The 13,388-nt window shown below is 39.3% G+C and overlaps 1 protein-coding gene across 6 annotated transcripts in view; it reads left to right on the top strand.

Annotated features, from left to right (window-relative positions):
* Nucleotides 1–13,388, top strand: part of PLAG1 (PLAG1 zinc finger) — a 51,176-nt gene that overhangs the window by 10,665 nt on the left and 27,123 nt on the right. Inside the window, exon 1 of one of the 6 annotated variants that reach the window (XM_057397827.1) lies at nt 7,496–8,545. The exons of the other annotated variants lie outside the window; for them this stretch is intronic. The gene's annotated coding sequence lies outside the window, so the exon portion shown is untranslated. Of the gene's footprint in view, nt 1–7,495; nt 8,546–13,388 lie in introns of those variants that run through there. 6 annotated transcript variants of the gene reach the window in all.

The following is a 13,388-nucleotide window of genomic DNA, read 5'->3' as shown; positions in this document are numbered from 1 at the left end:
CTGTAATGCGTATTTGAGATTGTTTCAGGTAGCATTCATGAAAGCGGTTGATCTTTCAGGTTGTCAAGAATCAAGCTTGTCAGGGTTGGGGGTTTTATAGGTTGAAACCAGTAATTTTTTTAACATTATTTGGAAACTGCTGGTCATTAAGGCTACATCATGGAACAGTAGAATCATGTGCCTCTCAGCAGGCGATGCTTCTTAATGATGGAACTGCAGTGTCCTAAATGTGGAAGGGGTAGACCTGCAGTGAAGGACTGGTCTTTTTCTGTTGTGCGGACAGAGAACTGCTTTACTCTGACTTTAACAAATAAATCAATTATTTGGAATAAGATCCTTCCTTCACTCACTGACATGTTCATTTTTTCCTCCGCTGTCAGAAATGGGCACTTCAGGATGATTTTTACAAGTCTATCAACTTGAAAGGGCAATCAGTGTAACCACATACAAAGTCAGAGTGTTTGAAAAGGACAAAAATCCTTTTATTAAAGATCTTGGAAAAATATTTACATGTCTAAAAAGCAGAGACAAATACCTGCTATGCTAATCTGATGATACTTTATAACTAAGTAATACATGGATATCTGTTGTGGGAGATTCATTTAGCAAATGGCTTGGATCTCTCAGGGAATGTGTGTTGTATCAATATATTTATGAAAATAATACATAACCTACCTTTAGAGGAATATAGTTTTCACTAAAGAAAACATCAGAACTTGATCAAAAGAAAACAGAAAAAAAAAAATCTGTTTTGTCCATGTACATCCATTTTTGGGGGGTTTGTTTTTGTTTTTTTTTTTTGTAGTGTAAAGGTTAGGTACCTAGGCATGGTAGGTATTCAGGACCCTGCCATTATTATTTCTATGAGCTGTACAAACACCAGATTTTTCTACTGCATGCAGATAGTGTATTCTAAAGTGCTTTCTAAGGTTAGTTAGCTTGTTGGTTTTGTGAGTTTGAATTTAGAATTAAAAGTGACACATAGAGAAGTGGTATGGTACTGATGTAGTAGCACAAAGTATTTTAGTCCAACGTTGGAAGTGTAGGTTATAAAACCTGAATGTAAATACTGCATGGAGTTGACTTACTGGTAATGGGGATTGTACCTAGGAAAACAAGTGTTTTGTTTTGTCGGAAAATACTGTTTCTCTCTGGTGTATTTGCCTTTAATTGAATTTTGCTCAGTGATTTTTTTTTTTTTCCTTCTTATTTTCATGGAATTGTGCTCATGCTTTTTCCTCCAAACAAATACAAATAGCATTGTACTCCTGCTGCGATGATTATGCGTAACACCTCTGACTCAGCAGATCAAAAGTTATGTTTATTGGAAAACAGAATTAACATCTTATACTTTTTTTCCTAAGACCACTTAATAGCTTTGTCCAAAGAGATTATGCTTTTAACATGCTAATCCATTAAGCCATCATACATCATTCTGTAGGCAGTGTTTTTGTTCCAGGCAGCTACCTCTTACTAGAGTCCATCTGACAGGCTTCAGGTTATCTCAGAAAAATACTCATAAACTCAAATTCTTGAGGAGAGAGGTTTCTTTAATTGAATGCACAGTACATGCATTATCAAATTGCAGCCTTTTTTCCAAGAATTGTTTTACATGTCAGCATGGTTTGGCCTGCTTTAAGGCATTTTGGTTATTCAAGTCAAATTGTTGCTTAAAAATGGTATATGCAAAAACCTTTTCTCAGTGTGTGCAGTGTAGCAATTCCTAATTTTGATGTAGAATACTGTGTTGTGATAGCCAAATACCTGAGTGGAATGCTATACCAGTTGTAGGAAAGATAGAGTAAAGGAGGATGAGAATTTATGCCAGCTGGATTGGAAACTCTGAAGTTCAACTGCATTAGTAGTTTCAATTGCTAATCTTGCTGCATGTTCCTCTGCCACTTTATTTTCTGAAGTTGCATTTTCCTCATTCAATGTTTATAATTGCATACTGTCACTGTATAATGTGTCACATGAACATGGGAATTGGCAGTACTGACTTGGCAGAAAATTCTGTGAAATGCAAAAAATACAACAGAAAAATGTAGTTCTGCCTTATCTTTTGATTTCAGAAATCTTACATGTTAATTGTAAGAACAGTAGATACGTATGTGTCAGCCTGAAGTTTGACTGTAGGTTGACTGCCGCTGTGAACATCAGTGACTACTTTTTAACACCTACTTTTTAGGTATTAAATGCCAGTACAAGGAATTTGCTTGGATTTGCAAGTTGAGTTAGGGTGCAAAGTTTGCTGAAACAGCTTAGAAATAGCTATTTTCATTTATTGTTACAAATGCTGATTCAGAATGGCACAGGATAAGTGAAAACTTCAGTTGTTACTACTTGATACTATTCTGGCTAGTTACGGAGCTGCATTTAATGTTATCTGACAGATTAGAGTATTTAACTTGAAAAAATGCTGCTGCTCAACTGGTGAGTTGGGACATTGCCTACTATGATTTCCTACTGGCAAGAAGTCTGTAAAGACCATTTTAAGGAAAGCTTGGTTGTACGTGAAACTGACAGAGGTAGGTAAGGTTTGACATGCTGCTTTCTTCTTTAGGGACACTAAACACCTCTTGTAATTTTTGGGCCAAGGTATTTTTGAACTGGATAAGTGTGTTTCATATAATCTAAAAGAACCCTTGGTTTTGGTGGCATTAACTCTATACCTTGAAGTATGATTCTATGGGCTTTTTGTTACACTGGTAGTCTAAACACCTATGGCCGTAATACGAGCATAATACGTTGTGTTGTTGATCACTTCCGTATTCAACTATCTGCAAAGAACAGTGCCATAATAAACTGCAGTGAAAATACTGGAAAGAGTGTGATACAGAGCAAAATGAAACATTGTAGGGCCTACACTGAGGGCGCAGTGACAATCCACAAAAGATTATCCTCACAGTGTTTTTGCTGTAAGGCTGCGTGCTGTTTGTGTGTGATAGCACTTCCTATGTAGTGCCTGTAGATTATGTTAATAAATAAAGTTATTTTCCACAAGGAGATTTAAGTATCAGTAGACAGAAGCGCTGCATGAAAGTAACTGTGCCAGTCTTTCTGTAAATTGTTTTAAAATAGACTGTTGAAGAAGGTGCTGTTCCAAACAGTCACAGTTTAAGATCCTGATAAGGAAGGAATTGTTGTAAAGTGGTTTGTTCCGAAGCTGTATGCTGAATTGTCCTGGCAGATAGAGTTCCTGGTTCTTTCAGGGCTGGATTTTCACTGAGCAATTAGATGAAGTTACCTACATTTGAACTGAATCCTGAAGCTAACCTAGCTGGAGTGAAAACGATAATGCTGAAAACTGGTACATAAATCACTTTTTGGAGCTGGGTTTTTAACTGCATTAGTGAGAAATACGTTCTTTGACTCACCGGTTTAAATTGAAAAAAACCCACCAAAACAAAGCAAAACCAAAAAACCACGGAGAACAGTTTTGTGTGTGATTAGGATAGGGTATTACTCAATTTATACGTATGACCAGTGCAGAAACAGAGAATGTCTCTAAATTCAGCAAGTGGTGTGTGTTGCTCTAAAGGCAGCAAGTGACTCATGTGACTGTCTTAGCAGCTGGGCAGCAAGATTAGAGAGCTACTATGTACACATTCCCTTACTGAGGGGTCCAAGCTGTTGCTAAATGAAGTTGTATTCCTGCCAACAACTGAATAACGGGCATAAGAAAATATAGTAAATGAGTGTGTCATCAGGTTAGTGCAGGAGTTCAGGCAGTTATTAAAGTGAAAGAAAAAAAAACCAAACCAACAGACAACCAACCAAAACCCGAAACTTTTAACTTTTCCAAGATTCATATTTAAAAGTTTTTTGTCCTTTTTTCAAAGACTCTAACTTCATATGAGATTACATGTTAATTGTCCCTTTCAATTTGCAGATTTGCAAAAATCATATTGAAAGGGTTGTTTCTGACACCACAGGAAAAAAATAACGTGAGTGAAGAATCTTATTCCAGAGAACTCACTCACTTATTTGTAAAAGTACTAAAAATATGCTTTTATCATAAAGTATTTTGATTTGAACTGAAATTGGCAAAGCATATACTTCTTGGTCACTTGCTAATTTGAGGACCTAATTTGAAGTCTTATTCATGATGTTATTCGTCATGTATTTCCTAATTGTAAGAATTTGTGAAGTTTATTCCAAATTGTCTTTAAGTTTTCCTGGCATGCTAGTATGGATTAGTGGGATATGTATTCTTTTTATTTTTTTAATGTTTCCCTAATCTGATTTTTTTTCTTTTTTTACTCGGATACTTGCTTTTCTTAAGAAAGTTGCTAAACACTTGTGAGTGCTTTGTCCTTTATATATATGTATTTACAGTTACACATTGATATTTCAAGTGTTATTTATGGATTTATACTTAGAAGTGTCATCCTGTCAAACATCTCCTTAGGACTAACCCTCATAGAGAACTCAGTTGTGAGGACCAGAGGACATAACGCCTGACAGTTGCAATCAAGTAAATTGATACACAAATCAGGAAGACATAAATATGAATCTCCTTAGTGCTATTTTTAGTGTCAACTTTCAGACCATAATTATATTTTAAAGATGAGAATGTGTTTGCCAAAGCAGAACTTTTAAATGTAAAAAGCCAAGACAGATGAGAGGTCAAGCCCATGATAAATTCCTTATAGTAAAGAGGATCAGAAGAGTGTGTGTTCCTAGCCGTCATCACTGCATCCTGTTGCCCTCAAAAAAGATAAACTGGTTTTGATTTTTATGCTTCAGGTTTTCTGGATTTCTGCTTTCTCTCTTTTTGTGCCTAGTAATAACTTGTTTCCCACCTTGTTATTCATTCAAAGGTTGTGCATTTTTCCTCAACAGCGTCTTTTATTTATATCTCTAAGGAAAAAAAAAAGGGGGGAAACATAAAATAAGGTTGTCCGGAGATACCAGTGCATGTGAAAACTACCTTCTCAAGGTGGACCATCTGCTTTAATACTACTTCAAAACACCTTGTTGATCTGTCCCTTTTAGTTTTGCATGCGTTTAGGTTTTGCATACTCAGATCTTACTGTTTAGTATTTTGAAATATTTGATTTATAGGAAATGTTCAGTTTGGTTTTTATTTTGATTCATCCTCTCATGAATGTTTTATTACTATTCTTTTTTAATGTATCATTTCCTAGTCCCAGATTGCTTTTCTACTCTGCTTTCATAATTTTTCAGTCACATATTACTCATCGGTTGCAAAAGAAAAATGTTTGTGTGCTTATTTCTGCACAGTTTGATGTTGCTCTGTGACGCAGGAGCAGTAGAAAACAGTGTATTTCTGTATTGATAAGTAGTTTACAAACAAAGCACTAGCAGATTCTGGCCAAGGACATACCTGCAAAATATGTTGATCCTCTAACTATTTGAATGCTTCAGTGAATTCCTGTGTGCTATTCTTAACACATTCCTTGAGATGAACCATCAGAAATGTTCATCTGCCAACAGAGTTTCAGGTCCTGAGTCTTGCTGCCCTGTGTTACGTGCTGCAGCAGCTTCCTGGGCTCAGACTTCTCCTCTGCGGGGAAGAGCTCTGCCGTAATGCAGGTTGTGTTGAGCTGCTTCCCTTTCTTCTGCAACGTACTTGTGTTTGTTTAGAGCACCTTTTGCACAGCTGGAAGAATTATGTAAAATAAATAGCTGTCCTGAGGGGATATTTGCGGGAACTTGGACTTTGTCTTGTTTGTTCTTTTCAGAATGACGCCCAAAATTTCTTAGCCACAAATTTGTGCTGCTCCACTGAACCAAAGAGGGAAGTATCTTCACATGGATTCTAAGGAGGAAAGCTCTTAAGCGACCTCTATGAAAATAATACAGTCTTGTCTTTAATAAATTTGTTTTTCAAGTGGCTGAGGAGATATGTCATATTTATGTGAGGTTGCCACTTGTAGGGCAGGCATGGCTTAAGAAAGGAATAGGAAAGATTCTTGTTTGATGTAATTGTCCCCTTTTCCGTCATGCCATTCTGTATTAGGATAGGGAGCTATGGTGATGTTTGCTTCTTACGGTTGTTAGAAAATCACAGATATTTTGAAGGAAGTTGAGGTGCTGTTTCTGATGCTGCTTCTGTCCTTCTGATGAGAGTTTTGCAGTGTTGCTGTGGTGGTGTGTGCCACCTGCCCAATATGATTTCCTTTGGCAGGAAGACCTACAGCTAAGAGGAAAAGAAATCTCTTGGGGGAAGTTGATGGCGCTTTTTTTTTTTTTTTTTTTTTTTTTTAATAAAGCTCAGCCTATGCTCTCAGACAGCATTTGTTAGGGCTAGAGTTGCAGTCTCACTGCTTTGCTTGCACTGGGGAGGCCTGGCAAGTTGTCTGGAAGTTGTAAGTTGATCAGGAGTGACTCTTCAGCTCTTTAGTTTCAGATGTGATCTTGGTATTTGGCTCCCTTAAGGAGTGATGAGCTTCCCAGTGATCTGAGAGAATTTCAGTAGCCTTTGGAAGGAGAAATCTTGGTTCTGCTGTCCTCTGAGAAAGCAAGCCTTCTGGGGCAAGCTGAAAAGTAAAGCATGGGAAGGATTGGAGCCTAGATAACTGAAGCACTCTTCTCCAGTAACTATAGATACTGTGGTCTTTCACAGGAGAGCAGTAGAGAGGAAGAATGTTTGTTTCTAAGCACTGATGACTGGGTAAGAATAAATAGAACTAAAGGAGGCTTTTGGAGTTGTGTTGCTTTGTTCATGTCTTAAAAAAAAAAGTAGCATCCATTTTTAGGATTCAGTGTACTAGAGGCTGAAAAGAAACAGAGCAGGCATCTGCCCTTCCCCAGACAAGCTTACAGTGTTACTTGAAGGAGGAGAACTGAGACACATGGAAAGGAAAGGGGAAATGCAGTTAAAGTACCTGTGGTTGCATATATGCACCCTGTTTGAGTGTTAATATAACAACAGCAGCTGACACTATGAATTTTAAATAAAATAGTAAATTCAGCTGCCCCTCATTTACACAGAGCCAAATTATGTTCCTCTCAGTCATCACAATGGGCACTCCTATGCTATCCTGCTTTTCAGGCCCTGGATCGCTGAAGGCAAATACCCAGTGGGATGCTAGTTCTCGGAGCTGTATGTATCCTGCAGATGGGAGTTCACAAGCCAGTTTGCTGGCTGGAAACTTATACATGGATCTTGACAATGGAACATATTTATACTGAGTTCTGGTATGCTCCCTAGCACGTTTGATGTTTTGCCTCAGGCTCTGGATACTGTGAGAAATCCTGCCCTACAGCCGCAGTCCATACCCTAGTGAAACACCCAGCTGCTTGTACATTGTTTCTGACCCTTGTGATGGAGAGACACTACTTGCCCAAGCTTCATCATGACGCTTGTACTGTAAACACCTTGATACCAAACCCTGCAGTGCATACACAGGATAAAATAAAGAGTGAGAATAAAGTAAATGGATCTTTTGGGGTATTTTTTTCTGAGGATTGTTTTTTTAAGAATCAAGTTTCTGAGGGGTTTTTTGGGGTTGGTTTTTTTTTGAGAACCTGTTTTGAGATCATAGGCTGAGTTTTTCAAAACCATTGTCTTCATAATCTGTTTACAACACAACTTTCACTGCTTTCCACTGCAGCTGCAGGCACTAAGTATTTCTGCAAATCACTCCTTCTAGACCCATGCCAAGGACCTGGAAAATTAATGGCCTCTTCTGTAGCATTCAGTTTAGATGACACAGAGATCTCTAGTAGAATCTGAGTCCTCTAGGACAGTGTTCAATTATCTGATTCAAAAGATTGGTTTCTGAATGACTATAAAGGGCTTGTGAAATAAGTAATCAAGAAATTGGCCTGATTTGGGTAGAGTTCACAGAAATGACAGCTTTACCACTATCCCCATGTTAATTTCAAGTCTCCATACCAAAGGATGGGTTCAAAGCTCTAGGAATATGAAAAACCTGCCAGAAGCTTTTAACACAGACAGAACTTTTTTTTACATTAACCTTTATTTTTTGAAATGGCTGTCCTGTTTTGAATGAAAAAAAAAAAGTGAAGAACCAAAACACTGAACCAGACACTAACTTGTAAAATTTCATCCCAAACAATGGCAGTTTGGCAAAGTCATGATTTTTCTGATGTAGAGGAGTTTGTCTTACAATGGCAAGTGTTTGGCAGCATGGTGAAATGTGATCCTACTCATTTTGCCAATAGTAAAATATGCTGGATTTGAGTTAGCATTTGTACCTACTGAGAGCAGTATTGGCTCTTGTGCAAGTTAACAGAGGAATTGACCTGCTTTCAGATCAAGCTGTTAGAGAACTGTTATCGCAGATCTTAAGAGCCAAATCAAGGCCTTGACATGACAAATACTGCTTTCAATCAACCTGATACATGCTAATCAAATTCTGTATTTGCATTTTATACAATAAGAATAATTACACTTGTGTGGATATCAAAGCCTTGTGTTCTGTTTCTGGCAGTGGTAGAACCAAAGGTGTGAAAGGTGCAGAAGCAGGGCAATCATATCTGGCTGGCTTTCTCAGAGTATTCTTGTGATCTTCAGTAATTCGCTTGTCAAAGGCTTCCTGAGCCAGGCATAGTGGGTTTGTATTTACTAACCTTTACTGGACTTTTTCTGTAGCTACTTACTGTGACCTCTAGAGCCTTTGTAAACTCTTTAGGTGTCTAAACACCCTGTTGCAAGGAGTTCCCCAGCAGAAGCATGTGAAGAACAGTACATTTCCTTCTTGAGTCTGTGTCCTTGTCATCTCATTTCACATCTCCTTATTGGAAGAGGCAGTAACTACCAGTCTGTTCAGCTTCACCTGTCAGTCTCTAACCACTTCAGGTATGCCTGCATGTCATTCAGTTGCATCTCCCGTATCTACATGTGTATTCATTCCTTCAGAGAACTCTGCTTGCGTTGCAGAGCTTGATTTGATTTTCCATGATTTGTTACCTTTTCACCAATATGTTGTGTTTGTTCATGTGTCCTCCTACCACCCCCACTGTTACTCAAGTTTATGCTCACTTGCCTGATGTAGATGTCAAGCTTACTCTAGTACTTTGGACATAGGGAATTAATTGTTAGGAAAGCAATAAAAAAGGCAGAAATCTGTGGTGTGCCTGTCTCCTGAGTACTATACAAAAGATAGATGTAGAATAGCAAGAATACAGGACAAGGCAATGAATATGAAAATAAGTAGTGAAATGGCTTCCATGGAAGGAAGGGCTAGGTAGCCTAGTAAGAGACTACAAAAGGGAGAGTACAGTAGAGGTTTCATGTCACATGAGATCAGAAAGGAATCGTGAGTGGCATAGATGGGATGAAGAGGGAGCGAAATCATTACCTCAGAGAAAAGAGAAATAGTGGGATATGGGTTCAGAACAAGCTAAAAGAAAGCAGTTGTTAATAAAATGTGAAATTATGCTGCGGAACTCCTTGCTATTGGGTGGTGTGAGTAAAAAAGCTTACATGGGCGCAAGAGGGGCCTACCAAATTAGTGTCTAGCTTGGGAAGCCCCTAAATCACAAATGGTGATACTATCCAAAATACTATATGCTTGCCTCCCTCATGATGTGCTGTTGGCTGGTACTAGAGCAAGGATGCTGGGCTGTATGGGCTTCTGCTCTGACCTGCTAGGACCATCGTTGTGTTCTGATGAGTATGCAAGCGCCCAGAACTGAAACAAATCACCCAGAACTGGAACAAATCACCCTGCCTGAGCCAAATGCCTTACTGACACAGAAGCCATGTCTGTCTCTGTAAACCTATATAGGTTCACTTGCAAGCTAGTTACATTTTTTTTCCTCTAATCACATCCCTGTCTTCTGACATGTAAATTTAAAGCCAGTGTTTGGTTGCTTAGGAACCCCTTTAATTTCCAGCCTAAAGTTACTTTCAATAAGCTTACACTTACTCTTTATGCCAGCCCTGCTGATTGTCTCATTGGTGTACTTAAGATTTTTTTTTTTTTTTTAACTTCTGGTCCGATGTTTTGTTGTGCTATCCCAAATAAATTTTTGAGAATATGTATTACCAATTTATACATGGTGTTCCAGCAAGATCTTGATAGTCTGCTATAGTGGCATCTCTTTGTCCCTTTCTGCACTGGAAATACAGCTGCTTTTCCTAATTTTCCTGTATTTTCTTTCATCTGAAGCACCTCTTTAGTGATTTTTACTAGCTGCTTACAGGATGGTTATACACAAACATTCTCCTTCTCTGCTACTTCCAGCTGATGATTGGTCACTTTTCAGCAGAACTCCCTACTTTCTGTTACTCTTTTGCTGTTACTTTTCATCCCACTTCTGTCACTGCTGACCTTAAGATTTGTTGCCATTTTTCTCATGTGTTGTTTCAGTCTGCACTGTACTTCTGGTACCTCCTAGTCTTGTATTTTCTAAACATTTTGGTAGTGCTCATTTAAAAGCATAAAAAAAATTTAAATGTTGAATCAAGAAAGACTGAAGACCAGTCTTGGCAGAGGTCCATAAATAACATCCTTCCACCTTTCAGAAAGAAATCCTTGTCATCTCTTCTTGATCTGCTCTTTTTCCTGCCATACTGTTCTTGAACTAACCCTTCTCAGCTCAACAAACTACTGTTCAGGTGGTAATGTATCAGATTTCTTGCCAAGTGAGACTTGAACTCTTGTGCTTCCTTTGTATAAAGAATATTTTGCCATGTTGAAAAAAAGTTGGATGTTTGACATGGTTCAACTTTTAAGAATCATGTTACATTTTATTCGATTTTTCTCTTTACCTTCATGTTTTCATTCTTTCTTTGAAAACATGCTCCAAGTAAGAGGGCGTGATGTCATTAGGAGTTGTATGTCCAGATAACTTTTCTCTACCTTTCCTCAGTATTGAAATAAGGCAAAAAGTGTTTACTTGGATTTGATGCTGTTTTAAGACTCCTCCATCTCATCACATGGCAAATTTGCTTTCTGTTAAATCAGAACACAGTATTTCAGTATGAAAGGTAAGGTTATATACATACAGGTGATACTTTTCAGATTGACCTTTCAGAACCCCCTGTGTTGGTCTCCATGGTTGGTAGCTAACTCTGATGCAGAGGACTGTAAACCTCTACCTGTTTTCACTGTGGTGGAAATAGTGAGTTGGAACAATTGGCCAGTGCTTCTCTCTGTTGTGATTGTAGATGTTTGGCTGACTTAGTTCTGACCAAGTTTATTCAAGGAAATCTGTGCACTGCCAGTAAAATGAACTTAGTCAGTTAGTACCTCTCATCACCCCTGCTAAGGTGAGAGCATCTCACTGTGTTGTGATACTCAGTCTGTTGTGCTCAATCTGTTCTGCCAGGCTGGTTCCCCTCACTGCCCTCCTGGACCTTGGGTCTGCAAAACAGAGGTGGTGCCAAATCCCCTTGTTTAGTAGGGTGCTGAAATTTCTGCTGTTCTGATTCTGAACAGCTGCTCACTCCAGTTAGTGCCAGGATGAAATCTGTGGTTGCACTTTCTCAGTGATTGGAGGTTGGGCTAGAGCTGCGGGAATTCTAGCCTGCTCACCCCTGTACCTGAAACAGCTCTTCTCTGCCTCCTCTTGTGCTGGCACCAAAATACTCCAAAATTAGACTGCACTGAAACAGCATTTTTTCTGTAGGGTTAATTTGGCTCATTTATCTCTCTGGTCTGGTACTGTGTGGCCAGACAAGCACAGTGCAAGAAGGAAAGGGAGGGAGGGAGGAAGAAGCACTGTACCTAGAACTGTTTCAGTGTGGAGGTACACCTAAAATGCCTAAAGGTCTGGATAGGCTGACAGAGGGCTGCCCTGTGTTCTTTTCACCGTGGCAGCTGGACAGATGTGTCCATCTCCAGCCCCAAAGTGTTCAACAAGGTGCTGTGCTAGAGCTGTTGCCCCCCTGCCTCTGAACTGCTCATGGGCACTCGAGCCTGGCACTGCTTTCACTGCACAGCCCAGTCAGGAGAGCAGCTTGTGTCTGGCTGGCTCATAGTGTTGGCTGGGCACTGCTGCCTCTGCCTATGGATGCACCAGAGCTTGCTTGGGTGGAATTACCTAATTCTGGAGGTGGCTGCTTTGCTTTTGGGATTGGGTCCAGAGATGAGAAAGTAGCTGCTGAAGCTGCTTGCCAAGGCAGCTGTCAGATCTGATGAGGGATCAGGCCTTGAGGTTAACTGGCAGCAATTATCTGTACCAGAGCTATATCCATGCTGAGTGATTCTTCAGTGTTTTCTTTTGTGTTGGTTTTGTTGGTTCTTTAAAAAGTGATGTCTCACTGCTGGTTTCTGTGGCACTGTAATTCGCGGGAAGTATCAGCGCTTGTCTTTGCAAGTACAGGCTTTTGGGTACAAACAGTGAAGTTTTGGTGACAACTGTGGTAATAATGAGACTGAAATACAGATGCCTGACATGTTCTCATGTTCTGTTTTGGGTTACAGGCTCCTCTGAAAGCACATGTCTTCTTTGGTAAAGAAACAAAATTATTTCAGAAAGGGACATGTTGAAGTTATCAGGCACTTGTACCTGTTTTGGTAGTGTTATGTTGTTTTTCTTAGCCATACCTTCACATAACCCAAACTCTCTTTGACCATTTTATAGCTGGCCCTTTAGCAGAGGTTTCTCCCTAGCTCTAATCTGTGGCATCAGCTTATGTTAAGTGGCAGGGCTAGGAGAGAACAGTGTGTTTGGGGAGAGGGATGGTAGATTGTCATTGCTACAGGTCAGGAAGGAGTGTTATGTGTGGTAGATAATATGTAACAAGTGTGCCTTAGTAAGATGAGCTTCCAGCTCTCTCTGCCGGAGAAGGAGATGCATACCTTTCTTGACTCCACCAGATTCTGTGATATGATAGGAGGCAGGAAAGAAATCTAATTTCTACAGCCGAGTTTCAGTGTGTTACTTTCTCACGTGTTCTTTATGATAGAAAGCTTGGGTGGGTGCCATGCTGTCAGACTGTATTGCACATCATTGGCTGATCATGAATCCGCGCTTAGTGTTCACAAGTATTTCTTTTTTTCTTAAAGACTGCTTGTTTGTGCAGTTGGAAACACTGGTGGCATGGGCACAAGTCTGCACATCTCCCTTGTCTGCCCTCTGGTACTTAGATTTGGGTAAGCAGGGCAGCTGCAGTTTGAAATTTGTAGTTGTAACATATCTGGTAGCAGGTTGATTATTTTTTTCTCTTTATTGCTAAAACAAGTACCATAGACCACATTAGATCTGCTTCAGGTAAGTCTGCCCATTATTGTGTGCAATTACACCAAGTGCTTTAAAGGATTACTAGATACTATATTTTAAGAGATTGGTTAGTGGTAGGAAGTAAGGCTGCCAGTGAAATTTTTCTTCTAGAGTCCAAATGCAAAGATCTCGTATTAAAATTTATCCAGTTGTTTAGCTTTTCTTAACAGAAGGTTCATAGGTCACAGAAACAAGTGTAGTATGAAATTTCAAACCCAGTA

This window comes from Pezoporus wallicus, unplaced genomic scaffold, assembly GCF_028554395.1.
Source record: "Pezoporus wallicus isolate ANWC-B61680 ecotype Strahan unplaced genomic scaffold, APGP_CSIRO_Pwel_v1 contig_227, whole genome shotgun sequence".
Taxonomy (NCBI): Eukaryota; Metazoa; Chordata; class Aves; order Psittaciformes; family Psittacidae; genus Pezoporus; species Pezoporus wallicus.
This window is presented reverse-complemented; position numbering and strand designations above follow the sequence as displayed.